We start from the raw sequence: 18,120 nt of genomic DNA on the forward strand, positions 1-18,120 counted from the left end.
TCAAGGTGTACAGCAAAATCACGTCAATTTTGTGATTATTAACAATTATAAAGACTCTGATGGTCGTTTGGATTTTTAATATTTCGAAAGTCCCAAAAGAATATCATATCAAAAGAATATATCAAAAGAATATCGGTCCAAAAAATATCAAAAGAATATCGAAAAGTCCAAAAGAATATCAGTCCAAAATAATATCAGTCCAGAAACGATTGAATTCCATTCAAAATTTACAAAGATATGACGAATTGTATTTTTTTTTTTTCAAAATTCAGCATCCTTTACAGATGGTATAAACAATCCAGCATTGGATAAAATCTTTCGATGGATTTCCCTTTCATCGTGGATATTTTTACTTTGTTTCCTTAGTTAAACGCTAAAAAATCAAATCTGAGTATATTTTAACCAGAGAAAAATTATCCATTGTCAAAAAAATACCAATGACAATCTCTGGCTTTAAAAGGTGACCTCTGTTCTGTTCATCCATCTCTCTATTTTCTCAGTCTGATTAAAATACAGATCTATATTCCATTTCGTTTTTTATACTTTCGATGGCCTAAACTACATGAAGATCTGACAAGTTGTAGTGATAGGTCATGTCAGAAATCATATGAGCGTCTTTTGACCCTATGACGTCAGACATTGGATTATTGATGTAACTAGTGGATTACCCACAGTTCCGTGCAAAACATGCCTAAAGCTTGCCATAACAGACCGTTTCATTGGCTAATCCCTCACACCATTCATAACACGTCAATGATAACAACTCTTCCAGATCCTAGTGTAGTAAAGAGAAGTAAAACAAAATTTTAAACTATAAAAACGAAACAAAATAGGATCTGTGTTTTAATCAGATTGCTATTTTCTTTAACGGAACGAGGCTACATTTTCCAAGCCACCATGGATCTCCATAAAAAAAATACATATCTGCCAAACTTTTAACTTTATTGTATCAATGAATTTTCATCCAAGGAAAAAAAAATACGTTCCCAAATAACAATCTGGATGAAGAATAACGTGTACGTCAAGTGTTCTGTGTGGCCATAAAATAGCTAATAACCGGGGATTTAATCGACTGTCAAACCATAAACATCCTGCATGGACATGTCGCATTAATGAAATATGGTAATAAATGAATTGGTTCTATCAGAGATTCTGAGAATAGTGAAGCCAACTAATCACCCATAAAACACTCCAAGCTACTGTAGTCTAATCTGGCTTCCGATTTAATTTCATGTCATGAATCATTTCATCCCATTGTACTCACTGATAGCTTGCCTACATTTTTAGTAAAAAAAAATTACAATGTTTCTTAAAGGCTATCATCAATCATTTATTATTTACTATCATAAATCATGTTTTATGAAATTCAAGAACGAATAAAATAATGCCAATGTCATTTAGAGCTTCAAGTGTTTTTATATTCAATTACAAGTATTTGGTGCATGATTATATAGAAATACATGTATTGCATTTACAGAACAGATTTAGGTAAATGGTTATTTTCATGCTGATAGTATTTGAAGTTGAATAATAATCTAATTGGAATATCTTTGTAGTGTCTATCATTTCATGATCAATCTTAGTTCGATCAGCAGCTTAATTCGTTTTAAAGTCAATTTTCTATCTCTGTTAAATTTTTTAGCTAGTTTCTGTAGCATGTGGGATAATGAAATGAAATGAAATGAAATGGGGTTTAACGTCCTACTGTTCTGCTCCGAACTGAGCTAATGAAGACGGGCATATGCCATACAGTGTATGAGGGAAATTTTGTTTGGACAGTGACGCTACGGCCAACTCTTATATCGAATTCCAACTCTCAAGGGATCTTTAACATGCATGCCAATGTGTACATGGGACCTCACTTTTCCATCCTATCCGAACGACCAGACACTGACAAGGCGGAACAGAGCCTGGTGAAGTGCAGAAAATAAAAGATAGATTGCCAAACAACGAAACATATACTCCCCAGCAGCTATATATGTCGGTTGTGCAGCCCACGAAGCTCGTCGCATATTTATTCTATAAAAATATCAACAATTTCAAATCCAAACCTTTGTTTACTTTATATTTAGTTATAAAAGTAATTCGTGTTTTGCACTACTAATTTCAGAACACCCAAAACAGTTTTTCGTCGCATCCAAACGACTAGACAGCTGTCCTTGTCAGGTGCTTCGTCCAGCACCACTGACAAGGGGGAACCATGCAAGAAAACATATAAGATACAATATAGAATATGTTTTAAGTTTACTGAGATGGATACAAGCTTTGTGATTTAGAGACTGGATCTGCAACCATGCAGTTGGCATCTCTGTATAAAGACTTGTTTTTCTAACAAATAAAAAGTAAAAAAGGTCTATTTCACTGTGTCATCTTTGAATGCAATCAAATAAGGTTAACAACTTTTCTGCCAAAATGGAGATTATAAAGATGGGCATATAACAAGCACCGTCTTCATTAGTCCTGTTGGAGCAGAACAGTATGACATTAAACCACATTTCATTTCATATGCCAAACAGGGTGCTATGTAGGGAAATTTCTACTTTCAAGTACCGTGAATCTTTAACATGCTGCATATGGAGGGAGAGAGAGAGAGAAATGGGGTTCAACGTCCACTTGACACAAACTAGGTCATTTCGGGACTAACATATGGTTCAATTTTATTGCCATAATTCGCTTGCGCATAGTGGTCTTTAGCAGTGGGAGGAAACCGGAGGACCCGGAGAAAACCCACAAGTTTGGATAGGCAACCCTACTCCTTGTCATGTACATCTGGGGAATCGAAACCACGCCAGTTGACTCATTGACAGACTTTATGATACAGCACACACATGCTAACCATTCGGCCATCCAACCCCCGCCCCCCATCTAAACAAATATTTATGTTTCCTTTCCAGCTAGACCCATCTTACACCACAGGGGAAACCAGATTTTAAGATCCTGAGGATCCTCCTGGTTAGTGAGCCAGTGCCATAATCACAGCACATCTATGGCTCTCTTTAGAATTCATGCAAGCTAATGTCTCACCAAAAAAAAAGATGTTCAAATAAAATACCCACATAGATAAATACTACATAGGATCGTCTGAAAGCCCCAAACTTGATAATTAATACACTGTATATCACAATAGATAAACCAGGATCAATATACACACAGTTATACATGTAGGTAATAAACCAATTTACGCAACAACTTTGACATTTAAAAACCCTGCCTTGATAACATCAAGTCCCGCATTATTTTATTGTTTTATTGAATTTCCTCTGTGTAATTAGGGATATTGTTGGTTGAATAATTCATAGCCCATCATTAAGACATAAATTGTGAATTGGGAACATCTGAAATGAATAGATGAAATTGTGCAGGCGCCATTAATATGTGGTCGATATACATTCTCGGCCTGTGTCTACAATCTTATTTATACAGCTCATAATATTCTAATATGTGGTTCATATACATGAAATCAAATGAAATGGGATTTTACGTCCTACTGTTCTGCTTCAAACTGGCCTAATGAAGCCGGGCATACAATATACAGTGTGCTATGAGGGAAATTTTGCCCAGGCAGCAGCACTATCGAATTCCGACTGTCAAGGGATCTTTTACATGCATGCCAATGTATACACGGGACCTCGGTTTTCCATTCCATCCGAACGACTAGACAGCTGTCCTTGTCAGGCCCTCAGTCCTGCACTACTGACAAAGGGAAACCATGTTGGAAAATCCCGACTAAGTTTCTTGGCCAATCATTATAAATTTTCTGCCTGTGTCTACAATCTGATGTATACTACCGTAATATTCTAATATTATATAGGCCTTGCCTGTTGTTCAATCCAATTCAGTTAATTGAATAAAATATTGTTTAAACTAAAAAAAAAAAAAAAATATTCTAATATGTATAAACCTGGAGATTTTTTTACATCGAATACAAAATGAAATGAAAAGCGGCTTAACATCCTTCTTTTCTGCACCAATCCGACTAATGATGACTAATTAATACATGTCATGCAGTGTGCTAGGAGGGAAATTTTGTTCGAGAAGCAGTGCTATGAGGGAAGTTATGTTCGAGAAGCAGCGCCAAGGCCTACTTATATCTTTTATTTCAAATTCCAACTGTATGTCATGAGTTCTTTGATATGTGCACGCCAACCTGTAAACAGGGCCTCAGATTTTCTTCCCATTAAAATGACTGTTCCTTGCCAGATCTTATATTTTACATACTGCACCACTGACAAGTGGAAGCCCCGCTAGAAAAACCTGATGAAACCAGGGCCTCCTGATTAGTGTGGCAGCGCCTTAATTCACAGACCTCATGCAAATTTGTTAATCGAGAGAGAGAGAGAGAGAGAGAGAGAGAGAGATGGGGTTTAACATCCACTCGACACAAACTAGGTCATTTCGAGACTAACATATGGTTCAATTTTATTTCCATAATTCGCTTGCGCGTAGCTGTCTTTAGCAGTGGGAGGAAACTGGAGGACCCGGAGAAAACCCACAAGGTTGGAAAATTTGGTAATCATATTCTAAGCTACATGTGGATAGCCCACCTCGTCATTTTCAATTTTAATTAAATTCTATTTTATCTGCCTTTTTCCAAAATGTTTAAACTTAAATGCCAATGACCCTTCGGACATATCAACATAAAATCAGATTAAATCTCGACTCACGTTCTTTATAGATCTGCTGAAATAAATTCACCCATTTTACACAAAAAAAAACCCCAAAATATTCAAATTTAATCAACGGACACTTTCAGTTTTCACAGAAATATCCTTTTAAATTGACAAATTGAATATGGTTGGTAAAATTGAAGCTCAGACATCTTAATGAAAAAAGTGTTTAAATATGGGTTTGTTATCTCCCTTTAAAAATACGAACATCTAGATACCTTGTAATCATCAATTTTAAAACCTAATAAAATCCTACTCATTAATCAAAGGTTTAGGTGTTTCTCGTGGCTAACAGATCTAATCCCAACTATCATGTAATTGTAAATGTCTGTCACAGCAGGGATAAAATTCTTAATATACGGAAGATTAATGGTTTGACGCTGAGCAACGTGGTAAAAATAGTTCCAATCTGATCAAGTTTGAACACCGACCTGAGATCAATATTTCAGTGCTTTCAGATATATAACCTGTAGAATCAAGGTCATTGTCCGAGACACTTGAATAAGATCTCGAAACTATTTGTGTTACTTTGTATTCCTATCAGCCTTTGGTTTCATTAATCTGGCATTGTTGGATGGCTGAATGGTTAGCACATGCGTGTTGTATCATAAGGTCTGTCATTGAGTCAACTGGCTTGGTTTCGATTCCCAAGTTGTACGTGAAAAGGAGTTGGGACACCTGTCCAACCCATGGGTTTTCTCCGAGTCCTTGGGTTTCCTCCCACTGCTAAAGACCCTTACGCACAAGCGAATTATTGAAATAAAATTGAACCATATCTTAGTCTTGAAATCTGTACTCTCCACTGGCCAATGTTTTTGAAATGGGGTTTAATGTCATACTTTTCAGCACAAATTTGGCTAATACCGATAGGTGTATTGCCATGCAGTGTACTATCCGAGAAATTTCGCTTGGACAGAGGCACTACATTCTATTCTTATTTTGAATTCCAACTGTCATGGGTTCTTTAATGTGCATACCAATATGTACATGGGACATTGTTATTGTCATACCATCCGAACAACTATAGGCTGTCATTTCCAGGCCTTCCATCACAAGTTAGTCCCAAAACGACCCGATTTATGTCAAGTGGACATTAAACCCCATTTTTCTCTCTCTCACATTCATCTTGAAAATTACCATGGAGAATACAAACCTTGTAATAATCATTGTTAAAAATCCAGGAAGAAACAGTAACAGGGATTTTATCGCAGCTTAGATCAACATCGATTGGTAATTTATTTCCTCATCCTGTCATGTGATCAATCTGTTTGTCAATATCTCATTTAACCTTTGACCTTGCAGCTCATTTCTCATTATCTCTATGTCAGAGGTGGACTCCATTACTATCCCATTTCTCCCTTGTGGGATTTGGATTAATAAGGCTTAGGACATTGCTAGCATGGAGCATCCGTCTTCTTTCTATTCTCAGAACAATCAAATCAGAAATATATAATTATCCCGAGGTATTTAGAATAATTCTTTCCTGAGATAAGCAGGATGGTGGGAACAAAATTATATCCATTTTCCTATTTCCTTCCAAGTGACTACAAACTCTTACTTCAAATCTCAAAGCACAGAAATAATCATATTGTATTCTTAATTATCTGTACCAAGGTGACTCATTGCCCCCAAATGCCCCCAAAATAATGAAACACAAAATTTACTGAACTTGGGACTTCACAGCACAAAGTCTGCACTTCATACAAAGATTTCTGAAGCAATAGTTTACACGATCAATTGTGATGCAGTCATTGAATTCATTACACAAAACACAATTTATTTGACAGTTTCCTCTAATTTACTGGTGTAAGATAATAATAATAATTAATCTATATAGCACCGACAATTCAATTCAGTGAGCAGCTCTCAGGCACTTTACATAAGTACACCTGATATAAAATTACAACAATCACAAAACATTAATTTATAAGAATATAAGAAATGAATTGAAATGAAATGAAATGAAATGGGGTTTAACGTCCTACTGTTCTGCTCCTATACTGGGCTAATGAAGACAGGCATACGCCATAAAGTGTGGTATGAGACAAATTTTGCCTGGGCAGCGGCACTATCGCCTACTCTTATATCGAATTCCAACTGCCAAGGAATCTTTTACGTGCATTCCAATGTTTACACGGGACCTTGGTTTTTCGTCTCATCCGAAGGACTATATTTAGTACACATGGTAAAAGTCTTGACTCAAACACAACTAGAACTGTATTCAATCAGTTGTATATTTGATTAAAAAGTTCAGTTTTGAGATACTTTTTAAAAACTTTAACAGAATTTGCGCTTTTGGTTTTGTTTGATATTGAATTCCATAGCTTTGGAGCACTGACTGTGAAAGATGTATTTATCTTCTATATCTATGCCAACGTTTTTTTGCCTCTGTTTCTAAACCGAGATACAGCATTTGGCTCTTAAAACAAATCTCATTTTCTTTTCCTTTTCACCACCGAAAGCTTACAGTAATAAAACTGTTTACATCTAATTCAATGTTGAAAAGGCCTTAAAAAAAAAGTTTTGAAAACAAAGATGAATCAGAAGAAAAATATTTTTTGCAAAAAGAGACAGCTCCTTTGAAAACCTTCGCCAACTTTGGAAACCAAACGCCAATCGCTTCATTCAATTAAATGCTGTGCTTTGAAGTGGCACTTTGAATTATCTTTAGGGATGTCCATGGAACAGACGTTTTTAGTCTCTCAGGATCCACTCTTGCATTCAAATGTCATCAACAAGAATCACTTGTACTATTACCAAAGAGGAATTGTTTCACAGATTTTACTTGTAATATTACCAAGAGGAATTACTTCACAGATTTCACTTGTAATATTACCCAGAGGAATTGTTTCACAGATTTCACTTGTACTAATACCAAGAGAAATTGTTTCACAGATTTCACTTGTAATATTACCAAAGAGGAATTGTTTCACAGTACTATATTACCAAAAGGAAATGTTTCACAGATTTATTATGCTTTTCTGGTCTAGGGAAATATACCTTAAAACTTTAATAAACAAGCCAACAGTGTGGCTAATGTCCCCCACCGATATCCCAAAATAAATAGATGACACATAATAAATCTTTTAGGGATGAATGAAAATTTTCAAATTCTTGGTGATGCACCTACCAATACAATGTTTCTTCCACTTCTGAATCAGCTAACTTTACATATACATTAACAAGTGGTTGTATAAGTGTATTAAAAAAGCTTTCAAGTGTGCTTTAAGTGTAATTTTGCTTTGACAATGGCGTTCTTGTCTACTCCAGAATTCCAGCTGTCAAGGGCTCTTTTACGTGCAGCTAAACAAGTACAGAAACTGACCTAATTTTTTTGTCCTGTCCAAATGAATAGACGCTTTTCACTGCTAGGCCTTCCTTGTTCAGAGGAACTTTCTTGGGGAGCTGTGGGATCTACCCTAGTTAGTGATACAAAGCTTTATTTACTGAGAAACAGCCACAAAACTTAAATAACAAAGTGACATCGTGCATTACTGACCCATGCTTTTAAGAAAGAAAATAAAATAATGAACACCCACATTCACTAATAATAGATAAATCCAAAAATTCAATCATGTAAATGTCAATCAGTCAGCTCACGAGGTGTAGAACTCGACACCACATCAAAATAGCTGTTCCATCAATTATTCATACTCATTATACATTCCAGCTGTTCCAATTGGTCGACTTATGTGCAATCACTAGCACATATATTATTTAAATATTTTCGCGCACATTGATAAATCCACCCTACAAATTACTACAACATAAATAATGTTCCAACCATTAAGACGCACAATTAATGATATTAGTGTTGTTGCTGTGCGGTCCATTACACATTCTGTGGATAGTTCAATTACTTTATAGTCCAATGGTACCCATGCAACCCTTTAAGCAAAACCCAAGGGACATTTTACAAATCTCTGAGGACCCCACATCTGCATTTACTCTGTTCAGATTTCTGATATTTGGTAATTGGTCCACAGGAAATGTGCCACCACTTTTCACATAAAACTTTAATAAAACCTAACATGGGCCATCTATAGCCATTGTTAGAGAGAGAGATAGAGAGAGAGAGAGAGAATGTCCACTTGACACATTCTAGGTCATTTCGGGACTAACATATGGTTCATCTTTATTTCAATCATTCACTTGCGCGTAGGGGTCTTTAGCAGTGGGAGGAAACCGGAGGACACGGAGAAAACCCATGAGGTTGGACAGGCAACCCTACTCCTTTTGTCACATACAATTGGGAAATCGAAAACCACGCCAATTGACTTAATGACACAACGCGCACACGCTAACCATTCTGCCTTCCCGCCCCACCCCACCCCTTTATAAAAAAAAAAGAGAGAGAGAGAAATGGGGTTTAATGTCCACTCGACACAAACTAGGTCATTTCGGGACTAACATATGGTTAATTTTATTTCATTAATTCGCTTGCACGTAGGGGTCTTTAGCAGTGGGAGGAAACCGGAGGACCCGGAGAAAACCCACGAGGTTGGACAGGCAACCCTACTCCTTTTGTCACATACAATCGGGAAATCGAAACCACGCCAGTTGACTTAATGACACAACGCGCACACGCTAACCATTCAGCCTTCCCCTCCCCCCTTATAAAAAAAAGAAAGTGGTATATAATATTCATAGCAAGATGATCATCATTCCTATTGTTATCATCTACAGGAATTCAATGACTAAATACCAATAACTTCATACTGGCCCCCTTTTTTACATTGACCTCTGTTGTTTCCCCTGTGGACCCTAAAATTTGGGAAACACTGTGACAGAGATAAATAAGGATAACAAAGAAATATTTATTTTGTAAACATGAATTTTAGATATTCCTCTAATATCACCTCATATAAGTAACTATTAAGACATTCCCCTAATATCACCTCATATAAGTAACTATTTTAGATAAACCTCTAATATCACCTCATACAAGTAAGGATTTTAGAAAAACCTGTAATATCACCTCATATAAGTAACGATTTTAGATAAACCTCTAATGTCACCTCATACAAGTAAGGATTTTAGATAAACCTCTAATATCACCTCATATAAGTAACGATTTTAGATAAACCTCTAATGTCACCTCACAGAAGCACAAGGCTTTTAGAAAAACCTGTAATGTCCCCTCTAATATCACCTCATATAAGTAACTATTTTAGATAAACCTCTAATATCACCTCATACAAGTAAGGATTTTAGAAAAACCTGTAATATCACCTCATATAAGTAACGATTTTAGATAAACCTCTAATGTCACCTCATACAAGTAAGGATTTTAGATAAACCTGTAATGTCCCCTGTAATATCACACCCAGTACAAAGAATACAAAATAAATTAACACCACAAATACTTGGTAATCAAGAATCAAATTTTTCAATCAAATGGAACTCTGCTTTCAGTTGACAGATTGCAAATATAATAAATGGCTTAGAATAATGTCTTCGGGATGTTTTATAATACTCTTCAAATCTGCAACTTTATTTATAAATCTGTACCCAGTATTCCATTCAAATTATGAACACAGTAACGTACAGCATTTAAAAAATTATAGAAAACCGTACAAATATAAATATATAGAGAAATATCTCACCTTTGAAATTCAGGAACTATGGACACTGAAGATAAACGTATCCAAAAAAGAAAATCGATAATGGATACTTTCAGTTCATACACACAGGAAACTCAGCAATTATATACATCAACCCATTCAATAATTGTCATTATTTAAATTCCTAGGTTCATATTTGACAGTGGTTTAAAGATTATACAATTTACAATATCCACAACTCCAGAACATTAGTTTATCAAGAACACTGAAGCAATTAAAGTACAGTGCATACAAATTTTTCTGGAAACCATATATCTTTGAGTCTATCAATTTTCAGAAAACTGTTTCCAAGACAAAATAAGTACAGAATTTTGGAAACATGTTTCACAAATCAAGAACATCCTTCACTATAATACAGCTTTTAAAGCATATTTATTCCTCTTTTATTGACGACATTCAACACAAAGCTTCCAACGCATTTTCTAAGTTACGGCACAAACCTCAGTTACACAATCTACTACTGCTAACACTACTATTACTATACTAGCAGTGGCCGTATCTCAATAGAGTTCCAACTCTTTCACACAGAACTTATTTCCGATACAAGATCTGGCAGTAGTTTTACAACTGATGAGCTGTCAGCTTAACATCAATATACTGTTATACTGCGTTAACTATACTACTGTATACATGTACGTATAGACAGAAAATACAAACCATCACTAAAATTATTCTGAAACCTTTTGTCTTGTACCATTTGTAGATACAAAAAAAATAATAATAACTATTTTCAATTTGTATATATTATCTTGTTATATTTTCATATTTTGTCATTGCTTGATAATGACTAGAGAAGCCTAGTCGAAACGTCAATCAGTAATAAGCAGTAATTGTGTTCCATAGAATTGTGACCTGTTTATTAATTTGTATTAAGGGGTAATTAAGAATATAGGGAGTGATTATGAATATCTACAAAAATTGACAGCATTAACTCTTAATTAACATGCTCATGTGTCTTAATCAACTTGTCTTAATCAACTTGTCTTAATCAACACACACTTTAATTGTTGATTGCTGTGTTGATTTTGTTGGAGGTGTCTGAACAAACTCTTTCAAAATGATTCTGATAATGTCCGTCTCTCATTTAAACATACATTATGCAAGAGCTAAATCTGCCTATTGCAGGTCTTTCTTTAGGCATGAAATGTTATATAGACTAATAATTAGACATTAATTAACTTATCCAAACCATAATCAACTCTCAATGTCATCTTATGTGTCAAATTTTCACTGGATTTGAATCCGATCTGCTGTTCAACGCTCCTTGATGGTTAAATCCGAAAATGGAATATCAAAAGACCATGTTTTTTTATCGTACCAACTCTAGTGATGATGATTGAGCAAGGCTACGCTTAAAAGTCAAAAGGTAATATCATGGTTCCGAGTGGAGCAACTTGACCGAAATTTTCAACATATTCTAATTACATTATCTATTTTTTAATTATTATAGCGAGAACTGTCAACTCCTTATCTGATCTCCCATGATACCTCTTTAAGTTAGCAGGGTATAATATGCTTGTAGCCTTTAAACAAACAAATATTACCTTCATGGAGAAGAAGTATTTATATTCTTCCAGAAATCTTATTATATATATATGTACTTTAATACTCCATATACATGTATATTAATAATTGTAATATATGTTTATATCATTTATGTATCTTGCCTTTGGGAAGCCGATTTATATAAGCCTTTGGCTTGTTTCGGTATCCTGTGAATAAAATATTGTTTTAAAAAAAAAAAAAAAGTATTTGTGTATTTATTCTATACTATTTGAAATCTTTAATATAAATTTATCCTTTAAGGCGTATATTATATTTTATACTTTGTTTGCTATTTGAAATCTTTAATATAGATTTATTCTTTATGGAGTTTATCATACCAGTGTATTTTATACTTTGTTTGCTATTTGAAATCTTTAATTTAAATTCATCCTTTAAGAAGTATATTATACGTGCGTATTTCATACTTTGTTTGCTATTTGAAATCATTAATGAGAGAGAGAGAGAGATGAGGTTTAATGCCCACTTGACACAAACTAGGTCATTTTGGGACTAACATATGGTTCAATTTTATTTCATTTATTCGCTTCCGCGTAAGGCATCTTTAGCAGTGGGAGGAGACTGGAGGACCCTGGGAAAACCCACTAGGTTGGCGACCCTACTCCTTGTCACGTACAACCGGGGAATCGAAACCACACCAGTTGACTCAATGACAGACCTTCTGACTGACTGATTTTGGTCTTCAAATCACAGTGACAGTCACCATCATGTCCGTATGTGATTACTAAAACACTTATCATGGAAAATCAATGAATTTATCTGGTGAGTATGAACTGGTGTGATTTTCAAAATCCGAATCTTGTAATAAATATTGGGTTAAAAATAAATTTTGAAGACAATTAACTGGTGAACATTCATCTAGATGTACATGCAATCAAATTTTGATGACAACCTGTTTTCTTTCATCTATGTGTGGAAATAAATTTTGTTTGACTTTAAAAATTCATCTTTGACTTTCAAGTAAATTTTTAAGAGAACCTGGGTACATTCATTTAGGAATGGAAATAAATGTTAGAATTGGTCAGTGTAAACAGAACTTATATGACATACATACATGTTTAAATTGGTTGGTGTACACAGAACTTAAATGACATAAATGTTTGAATTGGTCGGGGTACATAGAACTTATAATATATAAATGTTTATATATAAATTGTTTGGTGTACACAGAACTTAAATGACATAAATGTTTAAATTGTTCGGTGTACACAGAACTTTTAATATATAAATGTTTAAATTGTTTGGTGTACACAGGACTTAAATGACATAAATGTTTAAATTGGTCGGTGTACACAGAACTTATATGACAGACATGGTTAAATTGTTTGGTGTACACAGAACTTCTATGACAAAAAAAACCCATAGTTGGGTTAAATTGGCCAAAGTACACACAACTTAATGACCAAAGAAACAGTTGGGTTAAATTAGCCAAAGTACACACAGCTTACATAAAAAGAAGTTTTACCTGTATATAAATTCAAAAGCACACCATGAAAAATAGTCCTGTATTGATAAAAGTTGTCTTTGCATCGATATAACGAAGTTGCATGCGGTAACTATTTGAACACATGTTGTATTAACATGACTTGGTATTACAACAGCTGCTGTAGCACGAGTAGCTTGCTCTGACTAATATTATTGAACTAATACACACCATCATCAAATCATGCTGACTTAGGATATTAAAGGGGAAATAAGAAATTTGTCAAATCAGAGTGAAATGCCACTTTAAAATTGATTAAATTAACCTTTGGTACATGTAAATATTGAGGAGTTCCCTGAAAAAATCGGAGAAGGGTAGTTTTTCTAGCCCATTTTTGCAGGGTCTAAAATAACGTGCCTTGGAGCACGAACGTGTTTCGGAATGAAAAATTATGCTTCGAAAATAAGAAAACTGCTCTGAACAAATGTTGCAGTGCTCTGAAAAAGTGTAAGGTATCGATGACTCCTGACCCCTAATGGATTCACTCCCTAAATAGATTTAAAAGACAATAATCAGATATTTTTTTTTATTTTGTTCCCCCCGTCTTCATTAGGCCAATTCGGAGCAGAACAGTAGGACGTTAAACCCCATTTCATTACATTTCTATTTTGTACCCTTGTTACTGATATAATTTAAGTTTTGATGTTGATGTGAAACCACACGAAACTACTGCTCTCCAGAACACAAGAGTCTGTGAACAGGTACACGATTCTTAAATAGTTTGTAGTTATTGTGACTGTGGCAGTTGAGGCAAATGAGGGAGCATTTGGTAAAAATTGACTACCCTAGTTCCAAGAAAAAATCTGAGAAGGTGATCTTCATAGCCTTTTATTTAAAGCACACAAAACTACTGCTCTCTAGAACAAAAAAGTCCTCACATTAGTATATGATTCTTAAAAAGTTTGTAGTTATTGTGACTCTGGCAGTTTTAAGGGCAAGCGAGAGCTGTAGTTTCACCGTGTCTTGGGCGGTTCAGGTGCTAAACGGTTAACAATATATTCCTTTGACATTCAAGTCTTTGCAAATCATTTAAGGTATCAAATCACTTAGAACACAGTCCAACGAAATACTTTTTTTTACTTTACCAAAAAAATAAAAATCACCACTTACGATGAAACTATTAAGAGAGGAACTTGAGGTTCATTACTGCAAGATGTCAATCTCCATTTTTTTGTCCATGAATACGTCAAGAATTCAAGACTTCTTCTATAAAAAGTGTGATTAATTCATTAATTCAATGAGTCACTGTGTCATATCTGTGGCCGAATCAAAAGTTTTTTAGCGAGGGGATCTGACAGCTGGATAATCGTGAATAATAATCAATGTGGCAGATGGCTTGGATTATTATCTCCTTGTAAGTGTCAACACAAACTTAACGATAATATTGTGCTAACCTGTTGTTTTTTACGCATAATATCAATATTCAACATATTGAAAGGTTGAACACTAAACATAATATTTCTGATTCTTAACCTCAAGATATTTTGGTTTGTATGAAGAAATATTGTTTATCATAGAGAGAGATAAATGGGGTTTATTGTCCACTCGAAACAAACAAGATCTTTTTGGGACTAACACATGGTTTAATTTTATTTCAAGCATTCGCTTGCGCGTAGTGGTCGATGGCAGTGGGAGGAAACCGGAGGACCTGGAGGAAACCCACGAGGTTGGACAGGCCATCCACCCCCCCCCCTGTTTATCATATCAAAGATGCCTTATTTCATTTAAGAATTTCACAAATGTTTTAAACTAACAGGTGATGTTATAAAGTGTGCATTTATGAAACAGAATAGAACTTTAAAATTTCTGAAAAAAATTCTAAAAGCTATTTTTTATCTCTTATGTGGAAAAAAAGTATTTGGTTATAGAATTAAAATGAAAAGTTGGCAGAATAAAACTGAATCCAGAGTGAGAACTGTCTGTTAAATGTAAGTGCCATATATAGCTCCCACACCACATCTACACCACTGTCCAGGCAAAATTTCCTTCATAACTCAACTGCATGGAGTTTGCCCGTTTCATTTATATTCCTGTTAATGTCATAAAGTAGCAAGTTGTTTTTTCGGTATTGTATTTAGTATTTTTCAAATATTTTGGGTAATTTGTATCAGAATTTTTTTCTTAGTATTTTTTTGGTCTTTTTTTTTTGTATTTTTCAAATTTTTGTGGGGTATTTTATGAATTTTTTAGTATATAATGTTGGCCTCCTTTCTAGACAAGTGAGTTATCCATGTCATCAATACTGGGTTATTCCTCTACTGACCGGCAATAAACTCATGGCAGAACAACTGTCTACTGCTTAATATTAAAATAACTTTACTTTCATACATCAATATAAATATTATTATTATTATTATTGAAAAATTTATAAAGCACAAAGCTTCCACTGTTAGATGCCCATATACACTGTACATGATTAAAAGATACATAAATATAAAGTACATATAAATAAAAGGGTTACAGAGAGAGGGAGAGAGATAAATGGTGTTTAACGTCCACGTGACATAAACTAGGTCTTTTCGGGACTAACATATAGTTCAAATTTATTTCAATAATTTGCTTGCGTGTAGGGGTCTTTAGCAGTGGGAGGAAACCAGAGGACCCGGAGAAAACCCACAAGGTTGGACAGGCGACCCTACTCCTTGTCACGTACAACTGGGGAAGCAAAACCACAAAGGATTACAGTAAAAGAATGAGACAGATAGACAGCAATGTAAAATAACAACAAGTATAAAATGACAAAATAAAACATACAGAATACATTTAAATAAAACAAAGATTACAAAACATCTATAATTCTACATATAGCATCCCTATGTGAATACTACTTTTTCAAGTTGTATCTGTGGGACTGACAAATATATAGTGTTGCCTAGTTATTCGGATGATACCAAAAGCATTGGTCAACACATGTAATCATTGGTGTGCACATAAAAAAACATTTGACAGTTAAAATGACGTAAATGTTGATATCTGGGCAAAATTCTCCGTCCTACAATTGTTCATTAGAGTATAGAATAATAACCACATGTTAGTGTCAAAGTGACTGAAATTTTGTATTGGTAAGATGTTAAACATTTTTTTTAAATCTAAAATATTAAAATCTTTATTTTTACTAAGAGTAGAAAAACAATCACTAAAAGCTCTCTAATCTATTAATAGTCTTCATTCCATTTCTTATCTTTAGGCAGAGTTTATCACTTGGCAATCATGTCTACAGATTAGAAGAAATGTTCAAATCACCTGGATTATTCTTCTTCTGTGAAAATTTACCAGCATTGCACTTAAATTTATTAGCTCTAAGCATGAATTGATTTAAATGGATAACAAACATGCAATCTTCCATATTTTTTTTTCTTTCTCTCTATCTTAAAATTTTCCTTTTGTTATCAAAGAAACTTATACTCCTCCATCTTAAGTATTACCCCACCAGATCAAATGAAAGACTAATCCATGCAAATGTATGCCAACATTCCGCATGAAAAAGGTATATCTACATAATTATATGTCAATCAAATTGACTGACAAACAAAAAAAGATATCTGTAATATCTGATTTAATATTATACACATTTCTTTTTCCCCATTTTTTATTAAGTTTTATGGAATATAAATATGAGAAAAAACAAGTATTTTGGCATTCTGTCTACTGACTTTTTTGTGGGATTAGTCTCCTGATTTTCTGTCCTACTAAGGCTATAAAATCAAATGATCATTATTAATATAAACCCAGTATTACAGATCCCTATCATATATAATATGGAATCGGCCTGTTAATAAAATATCATCACCATGGTTACAGTGTGTTGATGGCACCATAATAAGATTCCATTAGATCAGTATATCATTGTTAATAATAGTAATAACCACTCATCACCTCACATTTCTACATTCTTATCATCATTCTATTTTATACTCATAATTCAACCTCTTGATTTAAAGATACCGCTTTACATCCTTCTACTTTATACTCATAACTTATTGAACTTAAAGATACTGTCATCATTCTATTTTATATTCTACTTTATACTCATAACTTATTGAACTTAAAGATACTGTCATCATTCTATTTTATATTCATAATGTCTTGATTTAAAGATACAGCTTTACATCCTTATCCTCATTCTATTTTATACTCATAACTTATTTAAGTTAAAGATACTATTAACATCCTTATTCTCATTCTATTTTATACTCATAACTTATTTAAATTAAAGATACTATTAACATCCTTATTCTCATTCTATTTTATACTCATAACTTATTTAAATTAAAGATACTATTAACATCCTTATCTTCATTCTATTTTATACTCAGACTTATTAAAGTTAAAGATACTATTAACATCCTTATCCTCATTCTTTTTTATACTCAGACCTATTTAAGTTGAACATACTATGAACATCCTTATCTTCATTCTATTTTATACTCATAACTTATTAAAGTTAAAGATACTATTAACATCCTTATCTTCATTCTATTTTATACTCATAACTTATTTAAGTTAAAGATACTTTTAACATCCTTATCATCATTCTATTTTATACTCAACATAACGATACTGTATATCCATCTTACATTCTTATGATCATTCTATTTTATACTTCTTCAACTTAAAGATACTGTCTGACATCCTTGTTATCATACTATTTTATACCCACAACTTTTTCAACTTAAAGATACTGTCTCACATCTCTTTTATCATTCTATTTTATACTCATAATGTCCTGATTTAAAGATACTGTTATATTCCTTTAATTCTATTTTATACTCATAACTTCGAT

The 18,120-nt window shown here is 33.8% G+C and overlaps 1 protein-coding gene across 16 annotated transcripts in view; it reads right to left on the minus strand.

Annotated features, from left to right (window-relative positions):
* LOC126814921 (peripheral plasma membrane protein CASK) overlaps nt 1-18,120 on the minus strand; it is a 416,793-nt gene that overhangs the window by 43,552 nt on the left and 355,121 nt on the right. Inside the window, exon 1 of one of the 16 annotated variants that reach the window (XM_050540494.2) lies at nt 13,320-13,417. The exons of 14 other annotated variants lie outside the window; for them this stretch is intronic. The gene's annotated coding sequence lies outside the window, so the exon portion shown is untranslated. Of the gene's footprint in view, nt 1-10,273; nt 10,366-13,319; nt 13,418-18,120 lie in introns of those variants that run through there. One more of the 16 variants, XM_050540501.2, reaches the window with a different exon arrangement.

The sequence above is a fragment of the Patella vulgata genome, chromosome 1, assembly GCF_932274485.2.
Source record: "Patella vulgata chromosome 1, xgPatVulg1.2, whole genome shotgun sequence".
NCBI lineage: Eukaryota > Metazoa > Mollusca > Gastropoda > Patellidae > Patella > Patella vulgata.